Below are 23,090 nucleotides of genomic sequence, written 5' to 3'. Positions count from 1 at the left end.
AGTGGTTTTGGCACTGTGAGCAGGTGCCAGGTCGTGCTGAAAAATGAAATCTTCATCTCCATAAAGCATTTCAGTCGAGGGAAGCATGAAGTGCTCCAAAATCTCCTGATAGCTAGCTGCATTGACCCTGCCCTTGATGAAACACAGTGGACCAACACCAGCAGCTGACATGGCACCCCACACCATCACTGACTGTGGGTACTTGACACTGGACTTCAGGCATTTTGGCATTTCCTTCTCCCCAGTCTTCCTCCTGACTCTGGCACCTTGATTTCCGAATGACATGCAAAATTTGCTTGCATCAGAAAAAAGTACTTGGGACCACTTAGCAACAGTCCAGTGCTGCTTCTCTGTAGCCCAGGTCAGGCGCTTCTGCCGCTGTTTATGGTTCAAAAGTGGCTTTACCTGGGGAATGCGGCACCTGTAGCCCATTTCCTGCACACGCCTGTGCACGGTGGCTCTGGATGTTTCCACACCAGACTCAGTCCACTGCTTCCTCAGGTTCCGGTCACCTCTTCTCGTTGTACAGCGTTTTCTGCCACATTTTTTCCTTCCAACAGACTTACCATTGAGGTGCCTTGATACAGCACTCTGGGAACAGCCTATTTGTTGAGAAATTTCTTTCTGGGTCTTACCCTCTTGCTTGAGGGTGTCAATGATGGCCTTCTTGACATCTGTCAGGTCGCTAGTCTTACCCATGATGGGGGTTTTGAGTAATGAACCAGGCAGGGAGTTTTTAAAAGCCTCAGGTATCTTTTGCATGTGTTTAGAGTTAATTAGTTGATTCAGAAGATTAGGGTAATAGGTCATTTAGAGAACCTTTTCTTGATATGCTAATTTATTGAGACAGGTTTTTTGGGTTATCAGGAGTTGTATGCCAAAATCATCAGTATTAAAACAATAAAAGACCTGACAAATTTCAGTTGGTGGATAATGAATCTATAGTATATGAAAGTTTAATTGTAATCATTACATTATGGTAAATAATGAAATTTAACACTATATGCTAATTTTTTGAGAAGGACCTGTATAGTGGGATGGTTTGGGGGACATCAGGAAGCTGACAGGTTTCCTGTAACCTTGCCCTCCTTATCCTTAGGTGCAGTATGTATTCATCTGGATGTTATTGGAAATCAACAACCTGTTGTCAGGCACATGCCAAAGGACTTACTAAGGCTACTTTCACACATCCGTCTTTTTGTTTCAGGCTAAATCCGTCTCTTTAGAGAAAAACCGGAAAAAATAAAAACTGGAACCAGTTTTTCCCCCATTGACTTGTATTAGCGCCGGATCGCGCCGCATGGCCCAGGGTTCCTTCCGTTTTTTTCCGGATCCAGCTAAAATTCCGATTCCGGCGTCTGGAAAAAACGTCTACTGCAACGTTTTTTGTCTCCGGCGAAAAAGCATGAAGCTTCCGGCTGTTTGCTACAATGAAAGCCTATGGGAGCCGGAAGGTGCCGGATCCGGAAAAAGGCGGATCCGGCGGCCTGATCCGTTTTTTTAAACTGAGCATGCTCCAAATTTTTTTTTTTTATTCAATAATCTAGATAGGCTAGCCGCATCCGTCAAAAAAACGGATCCGTCGCATCAGTTTTTAAAAATCTGCGCCGGATCCAGTTTTTCCAACATTCGCCGGATTTAGCCTGACACTGAAAACCTGATGTGTGAAAGTAGCCTTAGGCCTGTTTCATACATCAGTTTTTAGCCGTCAGGCACAATTCGGCTAATTTTGAAAAAAAACTGATCCGTTGCAAATTGTGAAAAAATGATGCAACGGATCCGTTTTTTACGTCGGATCCGTTTTTTTTGTTTTGTTTTTTTTTTAACCTGGGGATAGAGTTTGTACTTTCTGTTCCAGGGAGGGGAGGGGGGGTGGGAGGAGAGATTTTCCAGAATGTAAAATGCATGATTTCTTTAAAAAAATGGAATCAGTGGCCGGATTCCATCATTTCACCTCACGTTTCATATGTTTTTCGCTGGATCCGTTGCTGTGCGGTTTTTCGCTGGACAAAAAAAAACGTTTCTCTGTACGTTTTCTCCGGCCGCCAGAAAACTAATTTTGGACGGATCTGGCAAAAAAACAGATGAAACGTGAGGCCATCCGGCGCTAATACAAGTCAAAACTCGCCGGATTGTGCCTGACAGCAAAAACCGGATGTGTGAAAGGGGCCTTACATCACATACTTTAGTCACATTGTTTTGTACCGGTTTCAATAAAAAAGTGACAAAACCACAATGTGTGACTAAACTCTTAACACATTAGCTGCCCGGTAGAGTGAGATTTTAGCTCTCAAGTCACTAACATTGAAAATAGTAGCGTGGGAGGATAATAAAGGCCATAAACCTTTGTGAAGCTAACTCCATCCACCACATTGCTCATGGGACACTTAGGGATGTCTTTGACAGTTTTTATGACAAGCAGCAACCTCCTTAGCTTGGCTGATAGCTGTCTGATTTCCGTGCCTTGTCCCTGACGTCACACAGACAGTGCGCTATCAGTCAGGCTAAAGAGGCTGGTGCAGGGCGAGAACAATCAGAGGGCAGGAGCTAATAAAGTGTCCTGTCACGCCCAGAGCACTTAACACCTCATCTCTATATGAATGCAGCAACATAGAAGATGTAAAGATGTGGATAGGATTTACATTTCAAAGATCTGCATACTAGTGATGAACGAACGTGCTTGGATAAGGTGTTATCTGAGCATGCTTGGGTCCTAACCGAGTGACGCTGCATGCTCAAATAATATGCTCGAGTCCCCGTGGCTGCATTTCTCGTGGCTGTTTGACAGCTGCAACACATGCAGGAATTGCTTGTTTGTTAGGTAATCCCTCCATGTGTTGCGGCTGTCGAACGGCAGCAAGCCATGCATGTGCGGGGACTCAAACATATTATTTGAGCATGCCAAAGTCACTCGGTTAGGACACGAGCATGCTCAGATAATACCTTATCCAAGCACGTTCGTTCATCACTACTGCATACACAAGTGCAATTTGGGCAGATTGTTCTTATTGACAAATTCCCTGCAAAGAACACCATTCAAGGTATGAGAAAGTGTTCACAGGCAGGGACCACATGAATTGTATAGGAATACGGAAATACCTGGAAATGCTTCCCACTCCCAGAGGGAGGCAAGCTTTCTGCTTTCACTTCCCATTAAATTTCAGATGTCAATGTAATGAAGAAAGTAAAATCTCAGCCTGTGGCCACCATAATCCTTACAACAAAGGCAATGACAGTATTGACCTCTGAACATGCCTATACGGCTTTTCTTTTTTCAAAGTCCATCCTTCATTTTTTCTCAAACTTTGACACATTAATTGAGAGCAGAGCTGAACAAAAAAGTGTGCTTCACTTTTAATTAATCTCCCAATTAATTCCCCCTACATCTGCCCCCTAGAGACTACAATAGATCAACAGACGATCAAATGTTTGGTCAAACGTAGTCTAATGTAACCATTTGTGTTCGGCTGAGCTGTGGAGGGCTGCGTACTTCCTCGTTAAGCTCCACCTACTTCCTCAATCCCTACGTTTAGCTCCACCTACTTCTGCATGCATCCTGCATACCTATCTTTAACATTGGGTACACAGGACATGCAGATGTATGAGGATGTGTTCTTTTGATGTGCCCACCGAATGCACAGAAATGCAACATCTTGTGTTCCCGTGCGGTCAGTGGGTGCGTCAAAACGCATCCGCATATATCCGAATGGCCTGCGCACCCATTATAGGTACGCAGGACGCAAGCAGAAGTAGGCGGAGCTAAATAGAAGTGAGGAAGTAGGTGGAGCTTAACGAGGAAGTATGCAGCTCAGCCGAATGCAAATGTGAAACCAGCCTTAGACTTGTTTAGGTCGACCTAGATGGGAGTGACGTCCTCTGAGCCGCTGACATATTCACTCATTGTCCTGCTGTTATTGTGCACAAGTACTAGAGAAAAGTACACAGTGCACACTAACATCCTTTAGATGGTGCACCGCTGCATACTGTGCGCAGCAGCAACAGTGTGAGTGAAAATGGTTCTTAACCGCTCCGAGAAAAAAAGACAGAAATAGGTCTGAACTATGGTCCGCAGTTGTGGAGGGAACTCCAGACCCGTGGACAAAGTTAAGCTCCAAAAAATGCTGTTAACCAAACAGATACTGCTGTCATTATCCCACAGAGGCACTTAAAGGGGTTCTCCGGGCTAAATTGATGTCTGAAGTCGCTCTATGTGACTCTGTGCCTTATGAATCCCCCCAGCACGTGCACTGTGCTCTGCAAGGATTCGCCGGTTTCCAACCCGGTCAGAAACCGGCAAATCCCCGCAGCGCACAGTGCATGTACTAGGCGGATTCATAGGATTGTGGTCACACAGAGCGACTGCAGACTTATCGATTAGGACAGTACAACCTCTTTAAATTAAGCGCTCACCGATGCACGTACAGTTGTGGTCAAAAGTATTGACACCCCTGCAATTCTGTCAGATAATACTCAGTTTCTTCCTGAAAATGATTGCAAACACAAATTCTTTGGTATTATTATCTTCATTTAATTTGTCTTAAATGAAAAAACACAAACAGAATTGTCCTAAAGCCAAATTGGATGTAATTCCACACCAAACATAAAAAAGGGGGTGGACAAAAGTATTGGCACTGTTCGAAAAATCATGTGATGCTTCACTAATTTGTGTAATTAACAGCAACTTACCTGTGGCACCTAACAGGTGTTGGCAATAACTAAATCACACTTGCAGCCAGTTGACATGGATTAAAGTTGACTCAACCTCTGTCCTGTGTCCTTGTGTGTACCACATTGAACATGGAGAAAAGAAAGAAGACCAAAGAACTGTCTGAGGACTTGAGAAACCAAATTGTGAGGAAGCATGAGCAATCTCAAGGCTACAAGTCCATCTCCAAAGACCTGAATGTTCCTGTGTCTACCGTGCGCAGTGTCATCAAGAAGTTTAAAGCCCATGGCACTGTGGCTAACCTCCCTAGATGTGGACGGAAAAGAAAAATTGACAAGAGATTTCAACGCAAGATTGTGCGGATGTTGGATAAAGAACCTCGACTAACATCCAAACAAGTTCAAGCTGCCCTGCAGTCCGAGAGTACAACAGTGTCAACCCGTACTATCCGTCAGCATCTGACTGAAAAGGGATTGTATGGTAGGAGACCCAGGAAGACCCCACTTCTTACCCCGAGACATAAAAAAGCCAGGCTGGAGCTTGCCAAAACTTACCTGAAAAAGCCTAAAACATTTTGGAAGAATATTCTCTGGTCAGATGAGACAAAAGTAGAGCTTTTTGGGCAAAGGCATCAACATAGAGTTTACAGGAGAAAAAAAGAGGCATTCAAAGAAAAGAACACGGTCCCTACAGTCAAACATGGCGGAGGTTCCCTGATGTTTTGGGGTTGCTTTGCTGCCTCTGGCACTGGACTGCTTGACCGTGTGCATGGCATTATGAAATCTGAAGACTACCAACAAATTTTGCAGCATAATGTAGGGCCCAGTGTGAGAAAGCTGGGTCTCCCTCAGAGGTCATGGGTCTTCCAGCAGGACAATGACCCAAAACACACTTCAAAAAGCACTAGAAAATGGTTTGAGAGAAAGCACTGGAGACTTCTAAGGGTATGTTTCCACGTTCAGGATTGCATCAGGCTTTGGTCAGTCAGGATTTTATGCAGGTAAAATCCTGACCAAAACTGCACCTGAGGTCACTGGCAGGTCACCTGCGGTGTACCTGCGTGTTTTGCTCATAGTAGCAACATGCTGCGTTTTGAAAAAACGCACCACGCGTGCGTTTTCGCGGCAAAAACGCATGCGTTTTTTAACGCATAGTGGAGTCTGGATTTCATGAAATCCCCTCCACTATGCTGTAACATCTGGATGCTGCGTTTTTGACGCTGCGGAAAAACACAGCGTTTCCTGAACGTGGAAACATACCCTAAGACCTGAATCCCATAGAACACCTGTGGAGAGATCTAAAAATGGCAGTTTGGAGAAGGCACTCTTCGAATTTCAGGGACCTGGAGCAGTTTGCCAAAGAAGAATGGTCTAAAATTCCAACAGAGCATTGTAAAGAACTCATTGATGGTTACCGGTAGCGGTTGGTCGCAGTTATTTTGGCTAAAAGTTGTGCAACCAAGTATTAGGCTGAGGGTGCCAATACTTTTGTCTGGCCCATTTTTGGAGTTTTGTGTGAAATGATCAATGTTTTGCTTTTTGCTTCATTCTCTTTTGTGTTTTTTCATTTAAGAAAAATTAAATGAAGATAATAATACCAAAGAATTTGTGTTTGCAATCATTTTCAGGAAGAAACTGAGTATTATCTGACAGAATTGCAGGGGTGTCAATACTTTTGGCCACAACTGTATGTACTGGCACTCTTCGCTACCCCCACCCCATTGCAATATCATAGTGGGGTACAGATGAAATCTGGAGGCCTACTGAAGGCCCCCAGGGCTGCCATCTTGGTTCTTCTGTGAAGCCCATAGGAGACCACCATTTACACCATATAAGTTATACTGTCTGCCTATGCAGCATCAATAGTAAAAAGATCTAATGTTAAAAATAAAAAAAATAATAAATCGTGATATTCTCACCTTCCGGCATCCCCGGCAGCCTTTCCCGCTCCTCGCGATGCTCCGGTCCCAGTAATGCTTTGTGGCAATGACCCCAGATGACGTAGCGGTCTCGCGAGACCGCTACATCATCACAGGTCATTCTCACAATGCATTATTGGGAATATCAGAATATATTTTGAACAATTATATGGTATATTTTGAACAATTATATGGTTCCCAGGGCCTGGAGGAGAGTCTCCTCTCCTCCACCCTGGGTACCAACCGCACATGATCAGCTTACTTCCCGCATGGTGGGCATAGCCCCATGCGGAAAGTGAGCGGATCAATGCATTCCTATGTATGCGGAATCCCTGCGATTCCACACAAAGAATGAACATGCTGCTTTTTTTTCCGGAATGATGTGCACGAAAAACGCGGATTGCATTCTAATAATAGCTTAATGTATTAGTTTTTTTGCGTTTTTATAACGAAAAAAAACACAAAAATTCCTGAACGTGTGCACATAGACTAAAACTGAATAAACAGATTAAGGCAGAAGGGTTATATGTAAAGCTGCAATAAAATACCAACAGGTATCACTGGTACTTTACCTAGTAAAAGAATGTATTGGTATGCAGCTGCCAATAAATGCGCTTACTGCTGAGGCACGTACCTAATGTTCAACAAAAAAAAAAGAAGCTTTGCGCTCGCAAAATAGGAATTATTTTTAGCACTTCTGTTGAACGTACAAACATGCGCCAAATGTATCAATCAAGCAATACTTTTGGAGAAAATAAAGGCAATGCAACAAGATAAACTGACTTCAGAAATCCCCATGAAACATTTTTTTCCTGTGAATTTATAGTGTACAGTATTAAAATGCTCCACATTTATCACAGTGGCTCATGCTGGATGATAAATCCGATGCATCTTTAGACTGTCTAGTGTAAGTTTACGGAGCGTATTAGTGGGGCTTACTTTGTACTAGAAAGTAGCATTTTTCAGCACACAATGTTGACTATTAGGAGACACCTTTTTCCATGGAGCCACAACCATTTGCCAGATGAGGCACAGAATTGCCATAAATCCAGAAGCGGTCAGATCATTGGTGCAACCTGTACAGCCGCACAGGGGTCCCAGGGGCAAGGGGGCCCATTTCTACCGCCAAAGCAGGTGCAATTTTGCATTTTTAAGAGCTCTTGGACTGCAAAGGGCCTATATAATGCTCTTGCACAGGATCCTCTGGGGGTCCAATGATGAATGAGTGAATGATCTGAAAAAGTGATTGACAGCAGCATTTAAATGTTTAAACCGCAATAATGAGAGTATGGCTATGTGCGCATGTTGCGGATTTGCTTGTGTAAAATTCTGCACGGTTTCTTCCTCTCTTGGCAGAAAACGCAGTTGAAAATCCGAACGATTTTTATGTGGATTTGATGCATTTTTGATGCGGATTTTCATTCTTTTTTGTAAATCCATAGAGCTAAATGAAGATAGATTATAAAAAAAAAAAAATTGTGATGTAATTTCCTTGTTCAACATCTTCAGCCAGATACCCTCATTAATATTAAATAAAGACACCCACAGACACACTAGCCTTTGTAGGAACATTAACATAATTAACCTACATGTGCTGTAACAAAAAAGCAACTTTCAGAAATTTGCGTGAAATGCAATATGTTTATTTTTTAAATATTTTTTTAAAGAAAATTGCGTGGGCTCCGGCATCATTTTAATAACCAGCAGAGGAAAAGCAGACAGCTGAGGTCAGATGTTAATATTCTGGGAATGAGCCAAAAGCCATAAAGGTTCCTAGACTATTAATATTAACTCACAGATGTTTGCTTAGCCTTTACTGACTAGTATACAGGGGAACTCCAGATAAAAAATTGACATGGGGTCCCCCTATAAAATTGAACCAGCAAAAGCTAGGCAGACAGCTGCGGGCTTATATTAATAGCCTGGGAAGGGGTCATGGATATTGGCACCTCAGGCTAAAAACATCAGCTCTCAGCTGTCCCAGGAATGGCGCATCTTATAGATGACCCAATTCTGGCACTTAGCCTCGCTCTTCCCACTTGCCCTGTAGCAGTGGCAAGTGGGGTTCATATTTGTGGGGTTGATGTCGCCTTTGTATTGTCAGGTGACATCAAGCCCACAGATAGTAATGGAGAGGTGTCTATAAGACACCTCTCCATTATTAACCCCATAGTTACATGGTAAATAAAGACACAACCAGAATAAAGTCCTTTATTTGAAATAATAACACAGACCCCTTTATTGAATCTTAATTTACCATACTTACGGAACGCCTAATCCCGGACGCCCTTGTCCCCTGCAACAAAAATAAAATAATAAAGCAACATAATACTCCCTGTCTGACGTAGTCCATTACCGAGTGTCCCACGATAATCTCACGTGTAGAACAGTCAAATCGGGAGATGTGACCGCTCTACCCAGCCTCCGGCGATACACTGACAGGACGTAATCACTCCCACAGTGTATCACTGAGAGTTCACCGGAGTTCATCAGCTCTGGTGCTCTCACTTATGGGACCGCGGTGTGAGATTTTTCTCACGCAGCGGTGCCACAAGTGAGAGCACAGGAGCTGATCAGCTGATGAACTCCAGTGAACTTTCGCTGTGACTCAGTGATACACTCCGGGAGTGATTACCTCATGTCATTGTATCGCCAGAGGCCGGGTAGAGCGGTCACATCTCCCTACGTGACTGGTCTACATGTGAGATTGTTGTGGGACACGCGTTATTAAATGGACTACGGCAGAAAGGTAAGTATATGTTTGTTTATTATTTTTGATTGCTTGCAGGAGACACGGGCATCGAGGATTAGGTATTTGGCGAGTATGTATATTGTATGTAATTATGTAAATGTTTTTATTTTATTTTTTTACAATTGAACACAGGCACCGGATGATGGGACTACTCTCCCATCATTGGCTCATGCTGTCACTGTTATATGTGACAGCAGACATAGCTGGATGGGAGCAGTAGTCCCATCAGACGACCCCTGTGTATACACACACACACACACACACACACACACACCGGTAGACAGACACGCAGATATTTCTCCGCCCACACACTCTTCCTCCTTTTGAAGTCATTTCCTTTCTGCAACATTCATGGCAGCAAACCCGCAAACCTTTTTACACTGACTCAATGTAAATCAATGGGTGCAGAAACGCTGCAGATCCGCAAAAAGTATTGACATGCTGCGGAAAATAAAATGCTGCGAATCAGGATGGAATTTTCCGCAGCATATGCACACCAATTCTGGATTCCCATTGCTTAACCTTGTTGAGCAATCCTTTGCGAATTTGGTGCACTTCCGAGCAGAAAAAACGCTGCGGATCAGCAACAAATCCGCAACGTATGCACATAACATAAGATCCCACCATTGCTGTAACAGAGCCAGCATCAGTCAGGTATGGTGCGGGCTCAGAAACAGAGCTCCCTCCATACATCTGCTGCAACCATATCACATTAATTTATGTTATGTGGCCGTGAAAGGGTTAATCAGGTTTTCCATTATCACAACACTGATAGCGTATCCTTAGGATTGCTTTATTCTTGTTTATTAATATTTGACCACACACACATACCTGCACCACAGGAAGGTTAGACCAGGAGATCATGGCTGTCTGCCAATCATCTCACACACTGAGAAATCTGCTGCAAGTTATGGTGGTGATATAGAAGGGTACTTCTTTCTTGTAAGTGTTCCTGGCTGCTTATGATTAGTCACTATCATACAGGGAGAAGAAGTACATACCCCTAGTGAAAACCCAGGTGGACTTAGAAACGGTTAACTCATTAGGTGCCAAATACCTTGATTTCAAATATCAACTTCACAAAGAGGTGAAATAAAAATAAATGTTTCATTCTGCTCTACAGCACTAATACATTGTGTGTCCATTAAAACATTTTTCCTAGAGCCATAACTTTTTTTTTTTGTCCATGTGAGGGATTGTTTTTTGAGGGACGAGTTGTACTTTTGAACGACACCATTGGTTTTAACATATCGTGTACTGGAAAACAGGGAAAAAAAATTCAAAGTGCGGTGAAATTGCAAAAAAAAGGCAATTCCACAGTTGTTTTTTATTTGTTTTTGTTTTTTTTTTACCATGTTTACTAAGTGCTAAAACTGATCTGCCATTATGATTTTCTAGGTCATTATGAGTTCATAGGTATAAAAAATGTCTAGGTTCTTTTTTAAGTGGTGAAAAAATTTAAAAGTTTCTTAAAAAGAAAAAAAAGTCGCCTTTTTCCGAGACCCATGCCGTCTTGTTTTTTCGTGATCAGGGGCTGGGTGAGGGCTTATTTTTTGCGCGCTGAGCTGACATTTTTATTAATAGTATTATGGTGTAGATATTATCTTTTGATTGCCCATTCTTGCATTTTAATGCAATGTTGAGATGACCCCCAAAAAAATGTATACTGTATATACAGTGGGGAAAAAAGTATTTAGTCAGCAACCAGTTGTGCAAATTCTCCCACTTAAAAAGATGAGAGAGGCCTGTAATTGACATCATAGGTAGACCACAACTATGAGAGTCAAAATGAGAAAACAAATCCAGAAAATCACCTTGTCTGATTTTGCAAGATTTATTTTGCAAATTATGGTGAAAAATAACTGTTTGGTCAACTAAAAACATGCAAGATTTCTGGCTCTCACAGACCTGTAAGGGTACCGTCACACAGTGAAATTTCCATCGCTACGACGGTACGATTCGTGACGTTCTAGCGATATCGTTCCGATATCGCAGTGTCTGACACGCAGCAGCGATCAGGGACCCTGCTGAGAATCGTACGTCGTAGCAGATCGTTTGGAACTTTTTCGTCGCTTGATCACCCGCTGACATCGCTGGATCGTTGTGTGTGACAGCGATCCAGCGATGTGTTCGCTTGTAACCAGGGTAAACATCGGGTAACTAAGCGCAGGGCCGCGCTTAGTAACCCGATGTTTACCCTGGTTACAAGCGTAAACGTAAAAAAAACAAACAGTATATACTCACATTCCGGTGTCTGTCCCCGGCGTCTCAGCTTCTCTGCACTGTGAGCGCCTGCCGGCCGGAAAGCGAGCACAGCGGTGACGTCACCGCTCTGCTTTCCGGTTATGGTGCTTACACAGTGGAGAGAAGCAGAACGCCGGGGACAGACACCGGAATGTAAGTATGTACTGTTTGTTTTTTTTACGTTAACGCTGGTAACCAGGGTAAACATCGGGTTACTAAGCGCGGCCCTGCGCTTAGTAACCCGATGTTTACCCTGCTTACCCGGGGACTTCGGCATCGCTCCAGCGCCGTGATTGCAAAGTGTGACCGCAGTCTACGACGCTGGAGCGATATTCATACGACGCTGCGACGTCACGAATCGTGCCGTCGCAGCGATGGAAATTTCACTGTGTGACGGTACCCTAACTTCTTCTTTAAGAGGCTCCTCTGTCCTCCACTCAATACCTGTAGTAATGGCACCTGTTTGAACTTGTTATCAGTATAAGGCCGGAGTCACACTAGTCTGTAATACGGACGAGTACTATGCGATAAAATAATCGCATAGCACTCGGACCAATGTTAATCTATGGGGCAGCTCCCATCATCCGTTTTTTTCTTGGCCGTATTACGCTTGCGAGTGAAATCACAGCATGCTGCGATTGCGTATCTCAGCTGAGAAATGCCAATGCAAGTCTATGGGTGTGAGAAAAAAAAATAAAAAAATCGCACAGCCTTAGGCTGGAGTCACACACAATGTATAAAAAATCTGTCCGAACAAATGTTCTCGGTATGGTGATCCGTATCTCATCCGTGTGCAATGCCAGGATGCGTTTTTTTGTGATCTGTATCTCATCCGTATGGTGAGATTTTCTAACACACTTACAAAATGAGCAAATAATGGCTGAGCCTTTCCTGTCACCTGCCCAATGCCTGAGAATTTCCCGCAAGTCACACTGATGGTCCGTGTGCTGTGCTATTTTTTCTCACACCCATAGACTTGCATTGGCGTTTCTCAGCTGAGATGCGCGGACAATTGCAGCATCCTGCGATTTCACTTCCATGCGTAATACGGACGAGAAAAAAAACGGATGATGGGAGATGCCCCAGAGATTAACATTGGTCCAAGTTCTATGCGATTTTTTATCGCATAGCACTCGTCCGTATTACAGACTAGTGTGACTCCGGCCTAAGACACCTGTCCACAACCTCAAACAGTCACACTCCAAACTCCACTATGGTGAAAACCAAAGAGCTGTCCAAGGACACCAGAAACAGAATTGCAGCCCTGCACCAGGCTGGGAAGACTAAATCTGCAATAGGCAAGCAGCTTGGTGTGATAAAACCAACTGTGGTAGCAATAGTAAGAAAATGAAAGACATACAAGACCACTGATAATCTCCCTCGATCTGGGGCTCCATGTAAGATCTCACCCCGAGGGGTACAAAATGATCCCAAGAACGGTGAGAAAAATCCCAGAACCACACGGGGGGACCTAGTGAATGACCTGCATAGAGCTGGGACCACCGTAACAAAGGCTACCATCAGTAACACACTACGCTGCCAGGGACTCAGATCCTGCAGTGCCAGACGTGTCCCCCTGCTTAACCCAGTACATGTCCAGGCCCATCTGTAGTTTGCTAGAGAGCATTTGAATTATCCAGAAGAATATTAGGAGAATGTCATATGGTCTGATGAAACCAAAGTAGAACTGTTTGGTAGAAACAAAACTTGTCGTGTTTGGAGGAGACAGAATGCTGAGTTGCATCCAAAGAACACCAATACCTACTGTGAAGCATGGGGGTGGCAACTTCATTCTTTGGGGCTGTTTCTCTGTAAAGGTACCAGGAAGACTGATCCGTCTACATGAAAGAATGAATGGGGCCATGTATCGTGAGATTTTGAGTGCAAACTTACTTCCATCAGCAAGCACATTGAAGATGAAGCATGGATGAGTCTTTCAGCATGACAATGATCCCAAGCACACCGCCAGGGCAACACAGGAATGGCTTCGTAAGAAGCATATGAAGCTCCTGGAGTGGCCTAGCCAGTCTCCAGATCTCAACCCCATAGAAAACCTTTGGAGGTAGTTGAAAGTCCATGTTACCAAGCAACAGGCCCAAAACATCACTGAGATCTGCATGGAGGAATGGGCCAGCATACCACCAACAGTGTGTGCCAACCTTGTGAAGACTTACAGAAAATGTTTGACCTCTGACATTGCCAACAACGGATATATAACAAAATATTGAAATGAACTTTTGTTAATGACCAAATACTTATATTCCACCATAATTTGAAAAATAAATCTTGCCAAATCAGACAAGGTGATTTTCTGGATATGTTTTCTCAATTTTGAGTCTTATAATTGTGGTCTACTATGATGTCAATTACAGGCCTCTCTCATCTTTTTAAGTGGGAGAAGTTGCACAATTAGTGGCTGACTAAATACTTTTTTCCCCACTGTAAATATAGGTGCTTCTCACAAAATTAGAATATCATCAAAAAGTTTATTTATTTCCGTTCTTCAATACAAAAAGTGAAACTCATATTATATAGATTCATTACAAACAGAGTGATATACACTCACCGGCCACTTTATTAGGTACACCATGCTAGTAACGGGTTGGACCCCCTTTTGCCTTCAGAACTGCCTCAATTCTTCGTGGCATAGATTCAACAAGGTGCTGGAAGCATTCCTCAGAGATTTTGGTCCATATTGACATGATGGCATCACACAGTTGCCGCAGATTTGTCGGCTGCACATCCCAAAGATGCTCCATACAAGGCAGGATGGATCCATGCTTTCATGTTGTTTACGCCAAATTCTGACCCTACCATCCGAATGTCGCAGCAGAAATCGAGACTCATCAGACCAAGCAACGTTTTTCGAATCTTCTACTGTCCAATTTCGATGAGCTTGTACAAATTGTAGCCTCAGTTTCCTGTTCTTAGCTGAAAGGAGTGGTACCCGGTGTGGTCTTCTGCTGCTGTAGCCCATCTGCCTCAAAGTTTGACGCACTGTGCGTTCAGAGATGCTCTTAGGCCTACCTTGGTTGTAACGGGTGGCGATTTGAGTCACTGTTGCCTTTCTATCAGCTCGAACCAGTCTGCCCATTCTCCTCTGACCTCTGGCATCAACAAGGCATTTCCGCCCACAGAACTGCCGCTCACTGGATTTTTTTTCTTTTTCGGACCATTCTCTGTAAACCCTAGAGATGGTTGTGCGTGAAAATCCCAGTAGATCAGCAGTTTCTGAAATACTCAGACCAGCCCTTCTGGCACCAACAACCATGCCACGTTCAAAGGCACTCAAATCACCTTTCTTCCCCATACTGATGCTCGGTTTGAACTGCAGGAGATTGTCTTGACCATGTCTACATGCCTAAATGCACTGAGTTGCTGCCATGTGATTGGCTGATTAGAAATTAAGTGTTAACAAGAAGTTGGACAGGTGTACCTAATAAAGTGGCCAGTGAGTGTATTTCAACTATTTATTTCTGTTAGTGTTGATGATTATGGCTTACAGCCAATGAAAACCCAATAGTCATTATCTCAGTAAATTAGAATACTTTAAAACACCAGATTGAAAAATGATTTTAAAATCCAAAATGTTGGCCTACTGAAATGTATGCTCTGCAAATGTACTCAATACTTGGCCGGGGCTCCTTTTGCATCAATTACTGCATCAATGCGGAGTGGCATGGAGGCGATCAGCCTGTGGCACTGCTGAGGTGTTGTGGAAGCCCAAGTTGCTGTGATAGCAGCCTACAGCTGGTCTGCATTGTTCGGTCTGGTGTCCCACATCTTCATCTTGACAATACTCCAGATTCTCTATGGGTTAAGGTCAGGCGAGTTTGCTGACCAAACACAGCGATACTGTTGTTTCTAAACCAGGTATTGGTACTTTTAGCAGTGTGGACAGGTGCCAAGTCCTGCTGGAGAATAAAATTTCCATCTCCAAAAAGCTTGTCGGCAGAGGGAAGAATAAAGTGCTCTAAAATTTCCTGGTAGATGGCTGCACTGACTTTGGTCTTGATAAAACACAGTGGACCTACACCAGCAGATGACATGGCTCCCCAAACCATCACTGATTGTGGAAACTTCACACTAGACCTCAAGCAGCTTGGACTGTGTGCCTCTCCACTCTTCCTCCAGACTCTGGGACCTTGATTTCCAAATGAAATGCAAAATTTACTTTAATCTGAAAACAACACCTTGTACCACTGAGCAACAGTCCAGTTCTTCTTCTCCTTGGCCCAGGTAAGACACTTCTGGCATTGTATATTGGTTACGAGTAGAGATGAGCAAATTTGATATGGTCCCTGCTTATTCAGCAAGCTATAGCACTTACTGAATAAGCTGTAGAGGGAAACCGGCTTCCTGGATCGCTCAGACTGATCAGCTGTTCGGCTCTGCAGCTGCATGTGTCGCGGCTGTGTCACAGTCCTGACACATGCATGGAGAGCCTGTTTGTTGGGTTCTCCATGCATGAGTTGTGACTGTCACACAGCCGCGACACACAGTGGCGTATCCAGGGGGGGGCATGCGGGGCATTTGCCCCGGGCGCAGCTGACAGGGGGCGCCAGTGGGGCCGCCTGAATTGATGATGTGATGCGGCATTGCTGCTGTGACTGTCAAAAGCCACTGCCAGTCTCCTCGACGGCGCCGGGCACATTCTGCCGCCCGCGGCCCGCCCCCCCGCAGTGAGATAATCCCGCGCAATGTGTCTGACTCATGTGTGCCTATGCGTGCTGCCTGCTGCGCAGCACTAGTACAGTGAGTCAGACAGTACCCGCCGGCCGCTGGAGGTTCGCTTGCTTCAAGGAAGGACTGGAGCCCCTTCCTTGTCAGTCTAAGCGCCTGGCCGGCTGCGCCCCGCCCCCTGACACCCGCTGAGAGGCTCAGGCACTGACCGCTGCTGGCCACTTCCGCATCAGGGAAGCGCCAGCAGCGGCTGCGGCTAACGTCACAGTCTGACTGAGCGTGCGACACATCATCACACAGGCAGGCTGCTTCGATGGACGTTCGTTGCGCCGCAGCGCCGGTGACTGAGACTCGGTTCGTTCGGGGTTCGGGTGTCGTCGTGCACTGTGCTTGTGTGTAGTAGTCACTCACACTGTAGGAGGAGGGGGAGGGAGCGCTCAGCAGCGGCCAGGGCAGGGGCAAGTTGCAAACTGGGTATGTGACGAGACTGTCAGACTCACTCACTCACTCACTGTTGTGAGAATGAGTCTGAGTCTGACGACTGTGATGGGGGCACAGATCTGGACATTATGGGGGCACAAATCTGGACAGTATGGGCCACAATGTCCAGATTTGTGCCCCCATATGTCCGATTTGTGCCCCCATATGTCCAGATCTGTGCCCCCATACTGTCCAGATCTGTGCCCCCATAGGGGGCACAAATCTGGATAGTATGGGGGCACAAATCTGGACAGTATGGGGGCACAAATCTGGACATATGGGGGCACAAATCTGGACAGTATGGGCCATAATGTCCAGATTTGTGCCCCCATAATGTCCAGATTTGTGCCCCCATAATGTCCAGATTTGTGCCCCCATAATGTCCAGATTTGTGCCCCCATAATGTCCAGATTTGTGCCCCCATAATGTCCAGATTTGTGCCCCCATAATGTCCAGATTTGTGCCCCCCATAATGTCCAGATTTGTGCCCCCATACTGTCCAGATCTGTGCCCCCATAGGGCATATGCCCAGATATGTGCCCCCATAATTATTGTTGATTAAGTTAAATAAATCATTGTGGAAAAATTTACAGGAATGTACCTTGGCTTGGTCATACAGTTTCAATAGACTTAAATGTTCAAATGGGGGGGGGGGCGCCGAACTGATCCTTTGCCCCGGGTGCAGGAAAGGCTAGATACACCTCTGGCGACACATACAGCTGCGGAGTCGAACAGCTGATCAGTCGGATCGATCCAGGAAGCCGGTTCCCTCTGCAGCTTATTCGGTAAGTGCTATAGCTTGCCAAATAAGCAGGGAACAGATCAAATTCACTCATCTCTAGTTATGAGTGGCTTGACACAAGGAATGCAACACTTTTAGGCTATGTGGACACGTTGCGGATTAGCCTTAGGAATTTCTGGTGCGGATTCTGAATCTCTTGGCAGAAAACGCAGCTGCGGATTTGTCGCGTTTTTTGTGCGGATCAGCAGCGTTTTTGGTGCGGTTTTGCTGCGGATTTTTTGCGGATTTTCAGCGTTTTTTTTTTACCCCTGAGGATTTCTATAATGGAATGGGTACAAAAACGCTGCAGATCCGCAAAAAAGAAGTGACATGCTACTTCTTTTAATCCGCAGCGTTTCCGCACGGAATTTTCCGCACCATCTGCACAGCGTTTTTTTTTCTCATTGATTTACATTGTACTGTAAATCAATTGCGGATCTGCAGCATTTCTGCACCGCAAAAACGCTGCGGATCTGCAGGAAATCCGCAACGTGTGCACTTCCCCTCAGCCCATGTCCTGGATACATCTGTGTGTGGTGACTCTTGGAGCAATGACTCAGCAGCAGTACACTCCTTCTAAATCTCCCCCAAATTTTTGAATGGCCTTTTCTTAACAACCCTTTCAAGGCTGCGGTTATCCCGGTTTCTTGTACACCTTTTTCTACCATACTTATTCCTGCCACTCAACTTCCCATTAATATGCTTGGATACAGCACTCTGTACAGCCAGCTTCTTTAGCAATGATCTTTTGTGGCCCTCCCCTTCTTGTGGAGTGTGTCAATGACTGCCTTCTGGACATCTGTCAAGTCAGCAGTCTTCCCCATGATTGTGGAGCCTACTGAAACAGACTAAGGGACCTTTTTAAACGCTTAGGAAGCCTTTGCAGGTGTTTTTTGTTAATTATTCTAATTTACTGAGATAATGACTTTTGGGTTTTCATTGGCTGTAAGCCATAATCATCAACATAAACAGAAATAAACACTTGAAATAGATCACTCTGTTTGAAATGACACTATATATGAGTTTCACTTTTTGTATTGAAGAACTGAAATTAATTATCTTTTTGATAATATTCTAATTTTGTGAGAAGCACCTGTATTTCTATAAGGCTGTCATGTTTGAGTCAGGACAGCTGCGACCAGTCTGTGCATTATGGTCTAAGATTGTACGGAGATCCATGAACATCTGCATGATCCCTTATAATGGACAGGTCACAGAAGAAAAAGAAGGCAGCAAAACCACTGCAGGTGCTTCAAGTGCATCTGCAACTAGGGTACAACAGAAGAAAACACTGATCTACATAAGTGATACAGTGGGGAAAAAGGTATTTAGTCAGCCACCAATTGTGCAAGTTCTCCCACTTAAAAAGATGAGAGAGGCCTGTAATTGACATCATAGGTAGACCACAAGTCAAAATGAGAAAACAAATCCAGAAAATCACCATGTCTGATTTGGCAAGATTTATTTAGCAAAATATGGTGGAATATAACTATTTGGTCACCTAAAAATATGCAAGATTTCTGGCTCTCACAGACCTGTAACTTCTTCTTTAAGAGGCTCCTCTGTCCTCCACTCATTACCTGTAGTAATGGCACCTGTTTGAACGTGTTATCGGTATAAAAGACACCTGTCCACAACCTCAAACAGTCACACTCCAAACTCCACTATGGTGAAGACCAAAGAGCTGTCGAAGGACACTAGAAACAGTATTGTAACCCTGCACCAGGCTGGGAAGACTGAATCTGCAATAAGCAAGAAGCTTGGTGAAATCAACTGTGGGAGCAATAATAAGAAAATAGAAGACATTCAAGACCACTGATAATCTCCCTCGATCTGGGGCTCCACGCAAGATCTCACCCCGTGGGGTCAAAATGATCACAATAACAGTGAGCAAAAATCCCAGAACCACATGGGGGGACCTAGTGAATGACCTGCATAGAGCAGGGACCACCGTAACAAAGACTACCATCAGTAACACACTATGCCGCCAGGGACTCAGATCTTGCAGTGCCAGACGTGTCCCCCTGCTTAAGCCAGTACATGTCCGAGCCCGTCTGAAGTTTGCTAGAGCATTTGGATTATCCAGAAGAGTATTGGGAGAATCTCATATGGTCTGATGAAACCAAAGTAGAAGTGTTTGGTAGAAACAAAACTCATTGTGTTTGGAGGAGACAGAATGCTGAGTTGCATCCAAAGAACACCATACCTACTGTGAAGCATGGGGGTGGCAACATCATGCTTTGGGGTCGTTTCTCTGCAAAGGGACCAGGACAACTGATCCGTGTACATGAAAGAATGAATGGGGCCATGTATCATGAGATTTTGAGGGCAAACCTCCTTCCATCAGCAAGGGCATTGAAGATGAAACGTGGATAGGTCTTTCAGCATGATATTGATCCCAAGCACACCGCCAGGGCAATGAAGGAGTGGCTTCATAAGAAGAATATGAAGGTCCTGGATTGGCGTAGCCAGTTTCCAGATCTCAACCCCATAGAAAACCTTTGGAGGAAGTTGAAAGTCCGTGTTGCCCAGCGACAGGCCCAAAACATCACTGCTCTTGAGGAGATCTGCATGGAGGAATGGGCCAACATGCCACCAACAGTGTGTGCCAACCTTGTGAAGACTTACAGAAAATGTTTGACCTCGGTCATTGCCAAAAAAGGATATATAACAAAATCTTGAGATGAACTTTTCTTAATGACCAAATACTTATATTCCACCATAACGTGCAAAATAAATCTTGTAAAATCAGACGAGGTGATTTTCTGGATATATTTTCTCATTTTGACTCTCATAGTTGTGGTCTACCTATGATGTCAATTACAGGCCTCTCTCATCTCTTTAAGTGGGAGACGTTGCACAATTGGTGGCTGACTAAATACTTTTTTCCCCACTGTAAATATAGAATTGTGAAACCCACAATTGGTATCCAAAATATCACTAGTATTGGCGCCTCAACTTTCTCATTCCTGTCAGTCACATGGATGTTATAAGAAGTTTACGCTCCACACAAACCTAAGGGGGTTACAATATCAGTTGAGTCCAACAGTGGATAGAAGATAAATGACATACAATGGAGTGCCCCTTTACAGGGGTTGTCAGAGAAAACTTGCTGATCGGTAGGTCTCCAACCGCTGGCAGAATAGGGAATTTTTGTCCTTGTTACTAAAAATGTTTGGATGGTTTGACACTTGACCTCCCACTCCATTTATTCTCTGTGAGGTGGCTGGAAACAGCCAAACAAGATGTTCAGCAGGCCCATAGGCAATTAATGGAGCAGCGGTTAAGCATGTGCCCGGCTTCTCTACTCTAACAAGGATAACAGTGCCCCATTCTGCCCCCGGCCAATCATAAGTTATCCTATGGATAGGTGATAACTTGCTTTCACTGGACAATCCCTTTAAGATTCAATCCACTAAGCATCCAAACAATGTCTGCAACATAAATGCTGCACAAAACCCAGCAATGTGTAAAGGCTCATTCAGACGTCCGTGCAAATCAATCCACAATGCACGGACAGCCACGGCTCTACTGACCTGAGTGACAGCCTCAGAGACACATGGTGCGGTCGCGCTCCGGTCGGGAGAGTCGCGGACAGTCACTGCGCAATCAGTAGTATGCTGAAAACTGTCAACATGCAACCAGTACCCCATGTGTTACAGACCAACACCCCACCAAAAAAGCAGAAGAGAGATGGATAAAAAGATAGATGGGAAAAATGGGAAGCAGCACTCCAATAGTTACCAAAGGTTAAGGCGGGCTTTATTTGGCCCACATGGCGTGGCCACGGTTTGGCTCACAAGAGTCTTTCCCAAGCCCATGTGAGCCGAGGCACCATGTGGGCCAAATAAAGTCCACCTTAGCCTTTGGTAACTATTGGAGTGCTGCTTCCCATTTTTTTACTTTTATATGTTTGGCAAATATGGGGATAATTTGCTGGGGAGGCCTGAGCACCCACTGATCTAATGGTGGGCTGTTCCATTTGTTCTACACTAGACAGATATAACAGACAGATGTATAGAATAGATAATAGCTATAGATAGATGTATATGATAGATAGATAGATAGATAGATAGATAGATAGATAGAGGGTAGGTAGGTAGCCGGAGGACACAGGTGATGGCTGCCGGTCTCCGCCGCCGGCTGTAACTTCAGGACATGTCAGCACAGGCTGAGGCTCCGTATGGTTATCGCCCATAGCCGCCTCCTGGCACATGTGACCCAGGTTATGTCACGATACAGTACGATAATGGCGGTGTGACACCTGTGCCGTTACCTGTGCTCACTGTGACCCTTCTCCCACCACCCCCAGGCACACAGGAGTCTTCCATCCCGCTGTGACACGTCTCCCGCACACACTCGGCACCCCGGTGACCCCCGCTGCCCCCCACGTGAGCCTCACATAGTAGTGTGTGTGCCCGGTGAGTAGTTACCAGTCCTGGCAGTGACGTCCCCGCGGGCAGCCCGGTTCTAGTTGTGGAGAACTTGTAGCGGAGCCGGCAGTCCAGGGAGGAGGGGAGCGAGCTCTGCCACGTCAGACTGCACAGCTGGAGCGGCCGCGCGTCCCCGCCGGCCTCTCTGCCTGACAGGAGCGCGCCGCCATGTTCCCCTACGCTGTGTCGGGAGCGCGCCGCCATGTTCCCCTACGCTGTGTCGGGAGCGCGCCGCCATGTTCCCCTACGCTGTGTCGGGAGCGCGCCGCCATGTTCCCCTACGCTGTGTCGGGAGCGCGCCGCCATGTTCCCCTACGCTGTGTCGGGAGCGCGCCCCACGTCACCTGATGAGGATGCGCGAGTAGCGGAGTCGTGGCGGCTCATTTGTGGAGAGAGCCGGTGTGTGGAGGCAGGAGAGAGAGAAGCCGGTTCTCCCGCGCTGCTAAGATGCGTTTTATAGTGAGAAGTAATGTGAATGCCGGTTGTAAATCCCTTTGCACCAAGCTTTTTTTTAGCTTTTTCTGTCGGCATAGCCGTATGAGGGCTTGTTGGTTGCTGACAAGTTGCAGCTTTGCATGACTCCATTCACTTTAACATATAAAATGCTATAAACAATTCTGTGGCTCAGGTTCCGCTTATATGGCGGTCACTATAACGTAAAACTGACCTGGGCGCTTTCTTCTGCCAGGCGGTACACGTGTGGCCGTACCAGATTGTATGTTTAGACATTTGTGTCGCCGTTTTCGTCTACAGAGCTGCGTAAGAACCTGATTTTTGGGGGGCAAGCTATAGTTTTTATTTTTACCATTTTGGGCACATATACAATTTTGATGACTTTTTAGTCCATGTTGCTCCCTCTGTCATCCCGTTGACATCTCCGCAGTGTGATCGCGGGGTGCAGATAGGTTGCCATGGCAACTGGAGGACTAAAAATAGCCTCCATATCTGCCTCATACAGTAGCCGAAGGGTATGTGTACACGTTGCGGAATGGTGTGCAGATTTTTCTGCACTGATTTTGCACTGCGGATTCCGCCTGCGGTTTTACACCTGCGGTTTCCTATTGAGGAGCAGGTGTAAATCAGTGCGGAATCCGCACAAAGAATTGACATGCTGCAGAATATAATCAGCTGTG

At 45.2% G+C, this 23,090-nt stretch overlaps 1 protein-coding gene across 6 annotated transcripts in view; it reads right to left on the bottom strand.

The window, feature by feature from the left end:
- SEC24D (SEC24 homolog D, COPII component) overlaps positions 1–22,102 on the bottom strand; it is a 171,391-nt gene extending 149,289 nt beyond the window's left edge. For 2 of the 6 annotated variants that reach the window (XM_077278562.1, XM_077278586.1), the window contains exon 1: positions 21,927–22,056. The gene's annotated coding sequence lies outside the window, so the exon portion shown is untranslated. Of the gene's footprint in view, positions 1–21,800 lie in introns of all 6 variants that reach the window. The other 4 variants (XM_077278553.1, XM_077278579.1, XM_077278596.1 and 1 more) reach the window with 4 other exon arrangements.
- Positions 22,103–23,090: the final 988 nt, after the last annotated feature.

The sequence above is a fragment of the Ranitomeya variabilis genome, chromosome 1 (assembly GCF_051348905.1).
Source record: "Ranitomeya variabilis isolate aRanVar5 chromosome 1, aRanVar5.hap1, whole genome shotgun sequence".
NCBI classification, from domain to species: domain Eukaryota; kingdom Metazoa; phylum Chordata; class Amphibia; order Anura; family Dendrobatidae; genus Ranitomeya; species Ranitomeya variabilis.
Note: the sequence above shows the minus strand (reverse complement) of the source record. Positions and strands in the feature narration are given on the sequence as shown.